Here is a 16,937-nt window from a genome sequence, read left to right on the forward strand (position 1 = left end):
ATTGCAGAAGTGATGAAAAGAAACTGGTAGGAACAATCACTTCTGTGGCTACCTAGACTATTTGGGGTTTTAAGGAAAATATGGGAACTGGAGTCCGTAGAAGTGGAACGAGGTTGGAAAGTAAAAAATAAGCTGTGTGGGGATAAATGCATCGCTGAAATACTGTGTTTGTTTTGTGTGCACACAGCGTGTAAGTGCTGCAGAACCAGAGCAAGGCTCAGTGTGCATGGAAGGACCTTTAAACCGTGTGTTGAGGGCTGATGTGTGAGTACAGGGGATTTTTAAACGTTGCTCTGAGGATGGATGAATGTTTTGTAAAACTTCAGCCAAAAAAATCGAAATTATTTCAGATATCGTTGTACGCCCAGCAGTAACTGCAGTTAGGAACGTGTGTGAAGGAAAATAGAGCTTGTTGCAGAATAGGAGATACACTGTCAAGTTGTAAAATGTTACTAAAAAAAAAGAAATGAGGCTAGATGTAGAGCTGTTTTTAAATACGTAATGTGAAAGTTGTTTTTAAAACAAGCCTGATGGTGCAGGGCAGCACAAACGCTCGGCGATTTAACTGTTAGTTAAGTGGCATGAAAGACATCTATTTCATTACGTATGCATATTGCAGTGGGGAGGGCAAGCTTAGAACAGAAGTAAGAGAAAGCTTTAATTCATTTATTTGTGAAAAGAGTTCAAACATTACTGATACGGGGTGGTTTATGCTGTGGTGTTTTGTTTGGGGTTTTCTTCCCCCCTTCTGTGGTAGGTAATAAAAAGGATTACAGGCCCTCCAGAAGGATGAGATATCATCAGTTTGTAATCCAGCCCATGGTTTCCTAGATACCGTATTGTCTATTCTGTTCCGCTATGTGAAAAATGTTGAATATCAACAATGGGTTTCAGTGCTGTATTGTTGAGTTTTGTATGAACTAATCTAGCTTCACTAAAAAAAAAAAAAAAAAAAAAAAAAACTACAGCTTTGGACAAAAGTCTATAGCCAGTGCATTCGTAACTCCCCATGCACAAGAGCTGACTGTGGCTCTGGGAAGGCATTTTACTCATTTGCTTTCCTTTTTCTTATAGTCTTCTTGTCCAGTTCTCAGGTGTTTACCACCTATTTGAATTCACCTGTGTGGGTACTGAGTTTGAGAAAGTCCCAGGACTTGACAGCCGTATAGGCCTCATAAAAGGCAGCTCTGTTCTGGGTTTGAAAGGTAAGCTTTTGCCTAAGTCCTCTGCTGTCTGTGCTTTAGGATGCTAACTTTACTGGCCTAGTTCTGAAACTTTGCAGCTTACTGCTCGTTTGGAGCTTTTGCAGAGGGTGAGCGAGGGGAGCAGGTTTCTTGCTAACAGGGAAAATAACCGTTCTTGGAGCGAGAGGTGGTGGGGTTAGAGGGGATGGATTTGAATGAAATGTGCTTTTCATCTTAAAGAAACGAAATTGTAACTAACTACTGAAAGTAAGGAGTGCGTTACCTGCAAAATGAGGTGTTTCGGGAGCAGGTATTCTGCAAATGCATATGCTCCAAAGGCAGCATAAGGGTGAAAGGGAAAGTGTTTGACCTGTGAGCATGGTATTTCCAGGGCAGGCACAGCGCAGACACTTACGTGCTTTTGAACTGCTATGCACTGGATTGTTTTCACTTTTTCTTTCTCTCTTCCTCTTTCTCACTTGCTTTCTTTTTCTCATTCTTTTGGTCTCAGAACTGTCTTAATGCTTTGTGGAAATGCTTCTGGGGGTGCTGTTTGCATGGAATAAAGTAGGTGGAGAACAACTGAGGGTAAATAAGATTCACATCAGAAAGATGCTGTCAGTAGTCCAGTTTCTGAAAGAATTTGTGCTGTTTCCGTCTTCAAGGTTTTCTAAGGTTTTTAAATGAATTCAACTTTAATAATTATAAGTGAAAGATCCTGTAGCAATCAGCATGCAAATGTTTAAGCTGCAGTGAACTAGATTAGATGCACAGCAAATATTGATCTATAAACATAAAAATGTATTGTTAAGTCCTGAACTTATGCATTTTATCTTAAAGCATTTCTACCTTTTTATTTACAAATTATTTTCTGTTTGGATCATAAGACTGCGAATTATTTGAATTGCTTGGAAGAGTGACTTTATAAGCAAATACTTTCCTGCTTACTGTAAATGTGGGAGGTTGTTTGCTTTTATGGAGTAACAAATTCCACAACCCTGATTCAGTTATTTTAACGTAAGTAATGGGCTGACATCTCAATAATGAGTGACCAGCTTCCAAAAAATCCTCTGTGTGTTTCCCTTTCTCTCTGGACGATTTTTGCAGATGTTTGCCAGCTCTCAGCGTATCTTTTCCCTGCTGCAGTGTGAATGTTTTTCCCATCCCCCTTTTAACCCAGGAATTAGAAGAAAGTACAGATGATGCTTGCTTAACCCTGCATTTAGTGCCAAGCAGTGATGTGCTCCCTATGAAACCATTTCTGACCCTCTGCTTGCAGTGGTGAGCCTGAATTTTTCCCCTTCCTTGCCCATCATTGTCAGTCAATTATGGGATGGAACTGAACCAGAAAATCTGGTACAGTCTGGCAATTAGTACAAAGGGTTTCCAGTCTAGTGTGAAGACAGAGATGCAAGAGCCCCAGCAGCTAGAGAAATAGTTTTGATTGGCCATGGACATTGCCTTTTAGTGCTGCTTGGTTACTTCCTAAAGGTACTGGCTCTTCTACCCTACAGGTCTTCTCCTTAAAGTACTGCATTACGGGCCTACTTTTTATAAGTCTTTTGGGAAGTGGGGGGGTTCTTCTTTTTTTAGCTCTAGCTTCTCCCATTTGCAGACTGTCATTTTAACCCATCAAACAGACACATTTTGACTTGTACAACAAAGAACCAAGTTATCAACATTCACAGAAACTGACATTTTTAATTCAGGCTTCATTATGTCTTTGGTTTCTGACAGTGAGCTACAAAGACATTTAAAGTTTTCTCTTTTTTTTCATTTTAAATTCAGCATTGGGATGTTTATCTTTCTTTTAATGCTCATATTTCCCTTTCTACCTTTATTCTCTAGTAATACATAATTAGCATTATCAAAACCATCAGCTATTATCCACTATGACTTTTGACCTTTGTTTTTATCTATATAGCGCTTTCTAAAATAAATTGTAACATAAATTCTGTTTGTTACGTCATTACAGTAAAACATAATTAAACTCATTAATACGTTCATCTAATCTCTCCTGATATTACAAAGATTGAATGGATGTTTACATATATGTGAACCTGTCAGTAGCTGGGATTGTAAAATGAGAATTAATAATGAAACAAACATTATAGTTTAAAAATAGCATACAGAATTTAGCACATGTCGTATTAACCCAGCATTTTCAGGAGTTGCCATTGAGTCTGTAGCTGTAGTAGCATGAGAGCAAAAAACACCCAGTACAAGTTTGACTGAAGTTCAGAGGAAGAGCCAGTTGTACCAAATGAAAAACTTAGGCAATTATTTCCAAGAAATCCGGTGACTTCGCTGGATGCGTGAAGGCAGAGCTCAGTCAAATTCTGCTCAGAACTAAAACGGAGTATAATTAGATAGCAGCGCCAGCAGTTGCCAATGTAATAGGAACATCGGGCATTCAACCATAACCATACTGTTTTGTTTGTGAGAGTTTTTGTTTTCATACGAGTCAGCAGTTTCTGTTTTATGCTTGGGTAGCTGTGTATTTGGGATGTTGTCTTTTGTAGTTGGGAAAAAAAAGTAAATGTGTGATCTAATCTTCATACGTATATGTGAAATATTACAAACACATTCTCAGAGTTTATGCTGGCATTTTTTCTTCATTCTCTGTCTCTGCATAGCATTACTGTGGGAATCCCTGAAGGTGGCTTTAGACACACGATGACAAAATTTTCCATTTGATAGTTAAATGCTCTTTTGCTCTATTAATGGCAAGCAGTATAGTAGCAGGGGCTTTAAGTGTGATGACAAGATTAGCACATTGCCCACTTCAATCAGGCATCTCTTGTCTTTGTGTTTATCACTGGTCCTTCCCAGTTGACTGATGGCTGTCACTCGATGGCTTTCTTTGGCTGGAAAGAGAAAGAACTTCCTGTGAAGATGTCAACAGTGTTGTTGAGTTCCAAAGTAGGTCATTTGCACTGAAAGTCTATATAGAACAACAAATTAGTAGCTTCTCTTGTAGACCTTTTGATAGTGTGCGTGGGAAAGTGTTGTGTATTTCACTTGGAAGATGGTAGCATGGTGTGTGTTCGAATCTAATCTGGTTTCTGGTAGCACATCACCAAAGGAGGCACTGATGATGCTTTTGATAAGAATCCTACAGAAAAAAAAATTTTTTGTTTATCAAAAAAAAAAAACAAACACAACCCATACCAAATGGTAATACACATTCTAGTTCAGGGGAAAGAAAATGATAACTAATTTTGTCTTGGACCAAAGGATTATTACAAAGACACATGAACAGCTGAAATTTTTCATTATGTGCATTTCAATGGATAATAAGTAATGACACTGAAGAATACACACTCTAAATACACTTTAGTTTGATTTTTTTTCCATTGTTCAAATTCTGTTTATCTTCAGTGACCAAGAAATGTGGATTACCACGTCTTAATTTGTTACTCTTCAGTCATGAGACTATTGGTCCTCATGTCAGTAATACACAAACCTAGTGGTGCTGTGAGCTTTGATGGTGAATCACTCAGTTCATGTATTTGTTATTTGCAATTAACAAGTATCTTTTTGTGGGTTTCCTCACTTTTCTACTATAGAACGCTTTTATCTCTGTACACATTTTCATTTTTCCCTCTAATCTTTTTCAAACACTAGTATGTCTATAAAATATTTCTATGTAATTAATAGAATCATAGAATACTAGAATCTAGTTGATTCTAGAAGATTCTAGAATACTAGAATCTTAGAGTTGGAAGGGAACTTTAAAGGTCATCTAGTTCCACTCCCTTGCAATGAATAGAGACATCCACAGCTCAATCACATCACTCAGAGCCTGGCTGGCCCAGCCCCGTGTTGGAAGTTTCCAGAGATGGGGCATCCGCCACAGCCCTGGGCAACCTGTTCCAGTGCCTCCCCACTCTCACTGTAAAAGATATCTTCCTTATATTCAACCTAAATCTAACCTTTTCATGTCTGAAGCCATTTCCCCTTTTCCTGACCCTGCTAGAAGAGTCTGTCTTCTTTCCTATAGCTCACCTTTAGATACTAGAAGGCCACTGTCAGGTCACCATAGAGCCTTCTCTTCTCCAGGCTGAGCAGCCCCCAGCTCTGTTTCACAGTATTCTTCATATGAGAATACTGTAGGTTTGGAATATGTCAGGTTTCCTATCTCAGTGTATTGCAACAGCTTTGCTCGGTGGTGACTTACCTGCTTTCTGGACTTGATGTGCTTTTTAGGTTGTCCTTCAGTGTTAGTCACTGCCATCTCCACTGAATGAACTCTGGACAAACTGACCAGCTGCAGAATCCACTCTTAACTACCTTCAATGTTACAGTTCTCTCACCTCAATGGGTTGATGATAAGGCTTTAATGCTTAAGCCCCACAACTGTCCAGATCCTTAAAGCCATTGCTTGGTGCTCTGTCACCCTGCTGAACGAGTTTGGCTCAGCTGTTGGTTTCACTGATGTTCTTGAAAATCAAGCAGCGTGTCAGTAGAGATGAGCTGGAACATACTTCTGTGCCAGAGGAGATGTCATGAAAATGAAGTAGATAACTTGTTTCACATATATAATATCTGTAACTACATGAGACCTCCCTCTGTTCTTGGCTTCTCATTTTTGGATGGATTTCTGAACTTACGGAATTCTTTGTGCATACACATGTCCTTACTCTGCTTTAAGTTACCTGCAGCTGATGGCTGGATCTGAAGGTATGGGAAATGAATCAGGCTAAATGTGGTAGCAAAACGTGTCAGATTACTTGTTGTGTGGAAGATCATGAGAGTTTAAGCACATCGCCTAAGCTGTGACCTACCAGCTTTCCTGCTCCAGAAATATTCCTTTCATATGACAGTTCCACCTCAGCCCTGTACTCATCCCTGGGGTGGGAAAAGCAGCTAATAAGTAAACGCTAGGAGTTCTTTAAAGGCATGACAGAGGCTTGGGCTCCTGGTTCCCGCTGACTTTTGGTTCAGTTAGGAGTAATGTACCCAATTCCTTTATGCTATTGCAAATGTCCTGTCCCTGGTCATACAGTGTGCTATGGAATGAGTGAGCATTGGCTGGTTGTGGGCTGAGATGAACATTAAGAAAAAAAAAAGAGACTGGATCAATCTATTTCACAAGACTTTATACAAAGCAATTGGCATTTCATATAAAATGACTGGTTTCATATAAAGGAGAAGGAAAAAATGAGTAGTAAAGACATGGTGATAGCAGTTTTTCAAAGGGCAGATACCAAAAGTACAAGCACAAACTATGCCACTGCAGATGATCACACGCTGTATGCTGGGAAATATCTTTTGTTAACATGGGAGCCTTAACCAAAGACTCAGAAGGGAATTTTACAGGAATCAATTAGTGACATGTCTAAAGGTATATCATGAGCCTCCAGAGAATCAAGAAATCAAGACACAAAAATGGGATGTGACCAGCAAGATGCATGAAACTGCATTGTATGAGCATTCAAATAATAGCATAACAAGGAAGAGACCCACTACTCTACAGGAAGATGTGATGCCATTGACAAATGAGGCTAAATAAGAAGGGGTAATTCCTGCAAGGTAAAATAGTTTACTTTTAAAAAGTCATTGTGAGCCAAGCACAAATAGTATCTGGGGCAAGAGAATATGGATACTTTGCAGTTTTTTTTGTACGATGTTTTCTGGTGTCTTAGGTGTTTCATGGCCTTGCAATGAGGACACGAATTCAAGAGGTGGCCGCTCCCTCACTTCCATTTTGCCACTTCCTAGAATAATCCTTAAATTGTTCCTTTTCCCTAGTTGCATATCTGATTGTAATTTCTTTCTTTTTCCTTCTGTACTTGTAATTATCTTTTCACTTCAGTTCCATGGATTTTTCCTCTTTCAGATTATTTAATTCTTCAGTTTATTCAGTATGATATTCCTTGCTGTCATCCAGACCCTACTGACATTTCCTTGTGCCAGTTTCTGTACTGAGGAGATGTCTAAAAAGTGGTGTTGCTTTGTGCCATGCTGGCACTGACCAGAGAAAGCACAAAGAAACCCTTGGCGTCTGGAGGATTCTAGATATCTACTAACAGCAATATGTTGATGACTGTGGAAGCATTTTGCTCCTGATCCATGTCGCTGTTCTGGCAGAAATCTCAAATGCAGATACAGATACTTTAGCAAAACATCTATTTTTATTTTGTCATTTGCGTATTTTTCTGAAATGGAAAAACAATCTGAGATGCTTTGTATTTTTCATTAAAAAGTCATTTTTAAGCAATTTTAGCTTAAAATATTCAAGAAATAGTTTTTTAAATTTCAGAAAACACTGTGCTACAATTTAAAAAAAAAATCCTGAACTTCCAAAGCGCTTCCAATTTTCCCTTTTCTTTCTTTGGAAGGATATTTAGTTTGTCAACGACTTCCACCAGAAGTGATACTTCTGTTAGAGCTCTAATCAGATTAAGTTGGATCCGCACTTTGCATGTTCTCCCAAGCTAATTCCCATGATCACTGTGCTTTAAAACCTTTATTAGAGGCTTTTGTTAAAAATGCATCACTTTACCATCAATATTCATCTGACAAGAGAAGTGGATGCAAATGTACACTTCTTTCAAAGCTGTGTTTGTCACTGACCTTGGATGTTGGATCAAGAAGAGAATTAGTTTCTAAACTGTGCAATGCCAGGAACGCTGGAGAGAGTTCTGACTTCCTTCTAAGAGAGGTGATTTCAAAACCTCATCATCTGATGAGCCAAAGATACTTGAGTGCTGCTAAAAGACGCAAAGTTTCAAAACTGGCTGTTGTCTCTCCAGCAAGTTGTTGTCAAGATAAAATGAAGGAGGCATCACTGTGCAGCAGGAAATCTTGGGATCTCAGTTTGAAAGAGGAGATAATAACTTGAGGCGCATAAACTTCCTTCTTCGATTCATAAGCAAAATGGAAGCAGAATGACTGGTGATGATGCCAGGTTTTTCAGGCAGTTAAGGCAAAGGCATTTAACATGACTGGCTGGAGATGAAACTCAGCAACTTGTCCTTAAAATATCAACTGAAATTCAGATATGAGCTAAAGAGGTTTGTCTGGGAAAGACCAAAACTTTGAAGAAAATAGAAAAGAAAAAAAAAAACAGGCTTTTGTCTGTGTTACCACCAAGGAATGTGATCTTAGTTTTATAAAAGTGGTCCATGGAAGAATATGTTTAGTGGTCAGTGTTGCTGAAGAAGAAAAATATTATGAAGAAAAGTCAGAAACAGATGGAAGATAAGGACAGAGTATTTATGCCAGTGTATATATCCATGATGCACCACGTTTTCCATCCTGTCTTCCCTGTCTTTTCAAAAATGAGCAGTAATTATGTCCATGGGAATAGAATTCCATAAAAAGAAAGCTAAGCAAAGGAGATTCTGTATGCCTAGAAAAGGAGAGTATTGGGGGAGATTATAAAGGTATCTGAAATCATCACAAAGATGGGCATGTATATGCTTTGTGCACAGCCTTTGCCAGGGCGAAAACTTAAGATCATCAAAGGCAGGGTGACAGATATGACAGCTGGGAGAGACAAAAGATGTTCTTTAGATGTAACAGAATTCAACAGGATACTGTTAAAGTGTGAAGTTTACGTGAGTTCAAGGGAAGCTTGAAAAGTTCCCAAAAGAGAAATTCATAGGGGTTAGTACACGTGAACCTGGCTCAGGTAGTCTTTGAGACTCAGATTGGTAGGAGCCGGAAGAGTACGCAGGGGAAGTGTTACCATAGAATCACAGAATGGCCAGGGTTGGAAGGAGCCTCAAGGATCATGAATCTACAACCCCCCTGCCGCATGCAGGGCCTCCAACCTCCCCATTTAATACTAGTTATCATATGCCTGTTCTGCTCTTCTCAGGGCATTAACTTCTGTCTGCTAATAGAGATAGTGCTAGAACATCGGCCTGACCTGGTACAACCGTTTTATATTCTTATGATAATATTTGTGTCCTGAGCTCACATTCCTCTACGTATCCAAATGAAGGGCAGACCAGATGCTGTGGAAGCAGCCTGGACAACTAGTTTGAAGACTGGACTTTCTGATCTTCTTTGCTTCTCCCTTCCTCTTCAGCTGTACTAAGAAAGGATCTGTCTTCCACAGTGCACCTAGTTGGCAATCGGATGGAAATGCTCACAATCAGAGGCATGTTTTTAAAGTTTTAAAGTTTCAGTTTAGTATGATTTTTAAAAACCTGGGGAAATCCATAAAAAATGTATCAGTATATAATAGCTGAACAATCTTTTCAGGAGACTTTAATTTCTGATTCTAATCTTTACATCTCAATCTGCTGGGTCAGATTTGCACTTCTCCTTGTGTGCACAATGGGGAACAATGTTTAGCTGATGACAGAAGTGCCGAATAGGGATTAAGTACCCCCCAAGCTGTCTGTATTTTAGTAATAGTATTGAAAGTTCCCCAGACCCTGATTTTCTTCCCTCCTACTCATCCAATAAATTAACTCCTAAATCTGAAAATCGAGACATAACCTCACTGTGAGAGAAAATACACCCTGTGAGTTTTCCTAAATGCCTCTTTAGAAAAAGCTCATTTGATTATTGTAATTGATTATCTGTAGCCCCCAAGCATCAGAATTCTACGCTGCACTCAATGTGTGGCTTGATGAGATGCTGGATTTGGCAATAGTCTCAAGGGTTCCCACCTTACCATCCCCACCCAGCCACCCTCTACTATCAGGCCCATGCTCCAGGTTTGCTCCCCTAGCTTCAGTGCAGATTCCAAATTAATTTGTTCCAGATACTCACTGCTGTTAAGAGTGCTCATCACACAGTGTGCTCTATCAGTGTCTTCCCTGCTTCCTATGATGGGATAAGTGCTGTGGATATGTGCAATTGAAGAAAGATAATGGCTTGCTTAATGGAGTTAGCCTTCAGCTTTACTAGCTCCTTGATCAAACTGAGCACTAGTGCAAATGCATGGCCGCTGGAGCAAAGCCATGGCTTGGAGATGGGAAGGTGGCCTTTTGTTAGGTGGTAACTCAGATTTGGGAAAGTCTATGTCTGTCATGAAGTTGCCCATCCCAACGTGTACTGCTTCTATGTCTACACGACAAACCAGAGTCCTGAGTCCAACCAGTAATAAATAAGAGTTGGCTAACGCAGCAGTAGATTTTAAGGATTCAGGCAAATCCAGATCGCTGCAGTCTAGTAAACATGATATCTGCGCTGGGACAATGTGTAGAAACTCTAACAGATAATAAAATTAGTGTGATATGGATAACTATGCTATTTTGTGAGAAGTTGACATGGGTTTTGAAAGAGAAGTCATGACCTGAAAATGCAGAATCATATACTGAAATTCTCTAGAGCAATCCACAAGTAGGCGAACACTGGAAACACGGGTGAGATCACCTGCTTGGGTTTTCAGATTGTTTACTGAGATCCTAAGGGTCTTTAAGCAAATAAGATGTACTGGGACAAAAGGCAAGACCTTCACATCGATAAATAGCTGGTTGACAGTAGAAAGCAGGGTGTAGGAAAAAAATGGTTAGTTTTCACAGCAGAGGTCAGTCATCACTGAAATCCCCACAGGGGTCTGTGCTATTCAACATATAAGCAATTTGGATAAAAAATAGAAAGGTGAATAGTGAGGGGACAGAGTTTGCTGATAGTGCTATTACTCAGGAGAGTTGAGAGAAGGACCAACTATGGTGTATTGAGGAAGATCTTACAATACTGGTGATAATAGGCAAAAAAATGATGTGAAATTCAGTGCAGACAAATTCATACAGGAAAAATAGCTCTATCTTTACATATGAAATGATGGGCTAGGAACTAACCATCACTTCTCAGAAATGAGATCTTGAATTAAATGGATAGTTCTGTGAAACTGTCACCTCAAGAACAGTTAAACCAAAATTTTAAGAATAGAGAACAAAATAAAAGCCATCATTATAACGCTATTTATATCCATTGAACATCTGCACCTTGAATCCTCTGTGCATTACCAGCCTCCTCAACTCAGAAAGAGCTGAGTAAAATCAGAGAAAGCTGGAAGATGTGACAAGAACAGTTGCCATGATAGAGTGGGTTCAAGGAATTGATCAGGACTCAGAAGGAAAGGATCTGACCAGGGCTGGGGCAGGTTGATAGAGGTCTATGAAACCTGCATGCCATAGAAAGTGCGGACAAGTACTGATTCTTTGCATTCACTTAAACCAAAGGATATCAAATGGAAGTAGTTCATGTTCAATATGAAAAGTGGTGACTCCTCAGCACAGAATATAGTAAAGCTGTGGAACTCCCTATCAGATGACATAGTGGGTGCTGAAAGTTCACGTGAATTCAGCAAATGATTTTTGAAAATATGGAAAACATGCATGGAAAAATATGTAAAGATGATTTCTGTTTAAAAAGGACTGTAAACAGAAAATTGCTGGAGGTTAGAAGTGTATCTGAGAGAAGTACGTCCGCTTTTATTCTTCTCTGAACATTGATTGTTGGCTGCCAGAGATGTTTTTGGTTAGATGGCATTCTGGTCTGAACCACTGTCTGGCTGCAGTCTCTTCTTTCCTTGAAGACCAGGGCAGGTGATATATATATATATTTTTTTTATCTTGGCCCCTTCAGTGGCTTGTTTTATACCATTGCAGAAACAGATTTGTCATAAAAGATGGGATGGTGGACTTTGAGTATAAAAATGGGAATGAGACAGAAGTCATAAGCTTCCTGTGCAATTAAAATGTGTGTCTTGCTGAGCTACAGCATCAGAATGGTAGATGAAGAAGAAGGTAGTAATGCATAAGAAACAGGACACAGGAATATTCACAAGGCACTTAATTTGGTTGAATGTCATTAGCTATTTTAGGTTTCCTTTACAATCCATAGGGAGATAAAGTCTCTCCATTTGGGCGCTGGAGAGCACCTGAATTAGGGTTTTCTTTTGAACTTGGCCTCAGTGGACACTTTGTGTCCAGTAATTAGCAAGGTAACTCAAGGAAATTAAGCTGAGTGCCTAACACTGGGTGACACAGATACCATAAGCTGTACTGTCCTGTAAAGAGAAGTTGCTGTCATGTTATGAATTCTGTTAATGGGTTGATGTGGAGGATAAAACCCCAAAGCCCATCCAGAGGCTCCTCTTGTGGCATTTTCTTGTAACAGTGAGCAGGGACTGAGGATTTGGTTCCAAGCGAACGGCGTTGTAAAATTACACTGAGATGGTCATAATCAACTTTGTAATCAAACCACCAGTTGTCTCTATCCTATACTAGACTGTAAATAATTTGTCTCTTCTTTTAAAAGAGCATCTTTGCAACTCAGCATATATTCCATTTGCCAGGGACTGCTTTTGTTAGCAGCGTTATAAACTGACACACTCCAGATATGACACATTCTGTTTTATTGTCTGAGTACTGCAGAAGAAAACAACCCATTCTGAGACCCGTGGAGGCTACCTGGAGTTAAAGGTGTGGCAGCAATGTCTCAAACTGTGATTCATTTTGAAGCATTCATAAAACCAGTGTGAGTTCACTAACTTCTTTCACCCAGAGCTTTAAGCTGTGTGTTTTTCAGAGATTCAATTTTTCTGTTTTTCTAGATAAAATAGACAGCAGCTAATACATAGTGAGGGAACACTCTCTCCCTAAGTCTCTAAATATACTGGCACAGGTGAACAGCTTGTTTTTGAAATAAATTGCCTTTTTTTGTGAGTAACATTTGCCCGCTCTCTTTCTTTTACCGTTACCTTCCTTCAGTTGTTTCAGTTCATTTCCTCTCACCATCTTATTTTCAGTAATTTTTCACCCCTTTTCCCTTTAGTTCTTTTGGTAAGTCTCAAACCACAATCTTTCCCATGGAGAGAATGAGGGCAGGGAAGTTTGTGATGAGGGCAGACTTTTGAACCATGAAATGTGAGTGTTTAATCTACTGCAGACAATTTTGTCTATCTCTCGGAGCCATGTCCTTTTCATATTGCTTACAGTTGTGATAATACTTATGAATTAGGAGCATAAATACTATTTAAAATTGTACTGGAAAGGCAAAACAGATGGAAATCTTAATGCTGTAAGGCATGCATTTGTTGCCAACAGCACTCAGGCAGGTTCTTCCTTTCTGTAGCAATGCCAGCAGAATGTAATAGTAACTGTGGTCAGTGTTAGAACAGAAATTTATCACCAATCTTCACCTCTTGGTCATTATTTTAAAGCTTCTGTCTTTTTATAATCCTCAGTAGTTGAAGTGAAAAATGCTTTATTTACAAAAATAAACTTAGGTTTTTACTATGGCTCTGAAGTTATTTTAAAGCTTCTTCTGTAGTTTGTTTTGCTCCTCGTGTGAAAGCTTTCCACTTTGACTTACTTTGCAGGGTAGGTCCATCTGACAACAAATTGTATTGTTTTGGTAGTGACCTAAGAGGTAGCTTTGACAGAAAGAAGTAGCCTGAAAGAATAAATAACTTAAAGAGATTTTGCTAGCAGGTCTTTAGGAGCTGATGATTTTTGCCACCTGGTGCTGCAACACCTTTTCTGTTACTTGCTCATTTTTTGCATCTAAAAGGAAGAGACGTGCTCTGTTGGACGAAGAATCTCTCTTGGCCACATGTGATGGCTTACTTGAGTATCAAGGAATTGTGTTTATAATCCCCTGAATTATAATTAAAACAGGTTCTGAAATAATTTTTAAGAGCCAAAATTACGTCAAATCAATGCATGGTGTCTTTTTAATGAACAACAAAAAATTCATTTAAATAAATGAAGCAGTCACCCCTGGGTGCTTGAATTTCCCTTTAAAAAGTTGAGCTACTCTTAACTTATTGATTTTGAAGCCACTATAATAAAGAATTAGTGAAGGAAATACTGCTTTTACTGTTTTCAGATAATGCTTAATGTTGTTGCAAATTATAAAATTTAATTAGCTATATAAATGCCAAAGGAACAAATAATGTGCTATTGTCTTGATATCTTTCCAGAAATTAGTCTTTTAAAACAAATTTGCCATATTAATCATCTAAAAATATTTTTGATCACTGAATTAATAGTTTGCAGCCTGTTTTCAGGTATTCATTGCCATAGGTGATTGCCTCTTAATTACTACATGGGCGCTTTCTATTCACTCTTATTAATTCATGTTTTCTGGCACAGTCCCAAAAGGCAGCCTTGCCCTATATCTTCTAATTACTTCTATAATTGAATTTGCCCACTTTTTCTAACCTATTTTTTAAACTGACTGTGTTTGTTCATGGTTTATTGTGTCTTTTTTGTGTCAGTTCTCTGCAAGCAGAATGTACATTGATTCTTTCCTCGTTTCTCATTAATTTTCAAGAGCTTTGCTGCATGTCTGTTTTTTCAGCCTGTCAGACCTATTGCTAGACCAAAAAAAAAGATTCTTATTATTAAAGGTTAGGTAAAATAGACTGAAGTTAATTAATTCATTAGTAACTCTGAGCCAATTACTGAAGCCTTCTCTTATTTATATACTTGTTAACAAGACAGAGATGAGAAAGGCCTATTATAGGCACATGTCCTTCAGAAGTTGGGCAAACCCTCTGGAGCATATGCATTTAGTTTCACCAAAGAAAAAGAATTGATTCCAAAATGAAGACTTGAAGATCTGGCTGGCAAATGCTTCATAACTTGATGGACCTTCTCATGGCCATCTAAAAGATATTTTGGGTTCTGTTCTTTGATCGCAAGTAATAACTTTTAATGTTTAGCCTCATGAAGCACATACCTGATGTATGAATATAAATACATTGACTTACAGCTCCCCTAGAATTAATTCATGGAATGCCTGGAAATAGTAGAACACAGAGGACCTACCCATGCACATCTATGCAATTAAGACATGAGTCGCCGATTGTGACTTCACACAATTGTCTTGTGTTGATAAATGTGAGGAGATACGTAGCTGGAAGAAAAGAATTGTTTGTAAATACTTTGCAAGTGATGAATGTCACATGAAAGCTGTGTCATTCTGTCATCCAGAAGCTACAGTTTTATGTGTAAACTATCAAGCTCACTGATCAAGGTCAAATGTTTAAATTGATTACATTAACAGTTATTTTAAGTGTTTTATCCAGTACCTGCACTTATGTTGTCCTAAGGCATCACAAAACAGTGTACTCTTTCACTGAGTTCTAAAGAGTGTAACTCAGCTTGCAGTGCTGGCATAAGGTTGTTTACTTTTATAGAGTTGTTTTATTGGGGAAAAATTTGCTTAGCATAAGTTTTGCTTATTCTTCAGTTCAGACTGTGACCATCGTATCAGAATTAAGTAACGTGTAAAATAATAACGGACATAACATGGAATTGGGAATGTCTTCCAATCAGTCCTTGTAGAACGTGGATCCAAACAAATTTATCAGAAAGAAAAAGAAGCGTTTGAACCACTGGGGAGCAGGAATGTTGGCCTAGTCCAGTCGATTAGATTTGGAAGAAAACTTGGTCCATAGTTTTAGATTTAAAACTGTACTAGCAATTAGCTGTAACTTTGAGTGCTTTCAGTTACCACTTAGAAATAACTCCATGGCTATTTCATGGCTATTGAGAGACCATAGGAAGAAAAGGAATAAGCAAATGAGACATCTGAAAACTCACCTGCATCTCACTTTTATTATAAGGTCTGGAAATAATCACTGTGCTCTGCCAAAATGTTTGACTGTTTGCCTCTGCATACATCCCGGAGCACACACTGCTTTCTCACCCCCCTTGTGTGTCATATTGCTCCCTGCAGAATTGGAGCCTTTATTATTCAGTCTTGCTCATTCATCCTCTTCCTGAAATCAGCTAGGAAATAACAGGCTGATTGGAACTGATGATATCTTGATCAGATCATTATTATTTCTGGTGTGAAATAAATAAGCAATTAATTATGGGAGTGCTCTGGCTGCTCTGTAATTAGAATAGCTTTGAAATTTGCACTTAAAACAGATATTCACTTCTTCACTGTATATGAATTATATGACATGCTTGCCAAATGTAGTTATTTATTTGTGGAACGGAAAGTTACTGGTTTGGAGAACTTCTCAAGTACATTTCTTGATTTGTTTTAGTTACTGGCACTTCTTAAGACTGCTGGCTGTGTTAGTGAACAGAGGGACAGACTCTAAATACTTGGATCCTTTCAGTAGAAACAGTGCTAACAGGTTTTTGAAAATTTCATGACAACTGTAGATGAGCATTTAGACTGTTCAGAATTGTAATGAAAGGAAATAAATGTTTCCCTTGACATTTCATTTTTTCTACTGATGAAGTGTTATTGAAATCATTTTTGTAACTCTATGGTGTATATTATAGGGAGCACATCACTTATCTGCCCCTCACTTCTTGCAGTTTTGCAGAACTGTGGGTTTGTGTTTGCTCCACCTGGACAGACCCTTTAACAAAGTCAGTAAAGTAAAGGAAAAGCACTACCATGGCTTGGGTTGTGTTATCAGAATCAGCAACTGAAGGTGCTGAAATTTAAGGTGTTCATTGAACTACGTTATATTTTTGGGTTTTTTGATAACATGTGTTGATGGTAACAAAATTATTAAACTAAAATAACCAGAAGTTGTGCTGATTACGGTATGAAGAACAACCACAGATGGGGAGGAACACTTTTATTTCATACTACGCAATACAACCTAACTCTAGCATTAGAAGCAGTTAAAATAGGCAGTGTTTGCTGTCTGGAAAGCTCCTGGTTTATCATGTCTTTTGTAGCTCTTATAAATTTATTTCCTTCCTTTACTTATGCACATGTTATGCTGCGTTTAACTCCACTTCTGTCATACACACTGAATTGAAAAAATCACTGTAAGCTGTTTCCTTTCATAGTTATTGC

General features: G+C 38.5%; 1 long non-coding RNA gene across 5 annotated transcripts in view; it reads left to right on the forward strand.

The window, feature by feature from the left end:
- LOC122161589 overlaps nt 1-16,937 on the forward strand; it is a 249,952-nt gene that overhangs the window by 167,454 nt on the left and 65,561 nt on the right. The window lies entirely within an intron of this gene.

The sequence above is a fragment of the Centrocercus urophasianus genome, unplaced genomic scaffold, assembly GCF_019232065.1.
Source record: "Centrocercus urophasianus isolate 14NV4802_14NV808 unplaced genomic scaffold, USGS_Curo_1.0 seq_19, whole genome shotgun sequence".
In the NCBI taxonomy this organism is placed as follows: Eukaryota; Metazoa; Chordata; class Aves; order Galliformes; family Phasianidae; genus Centrocercus; species Centrocercus urophasianus.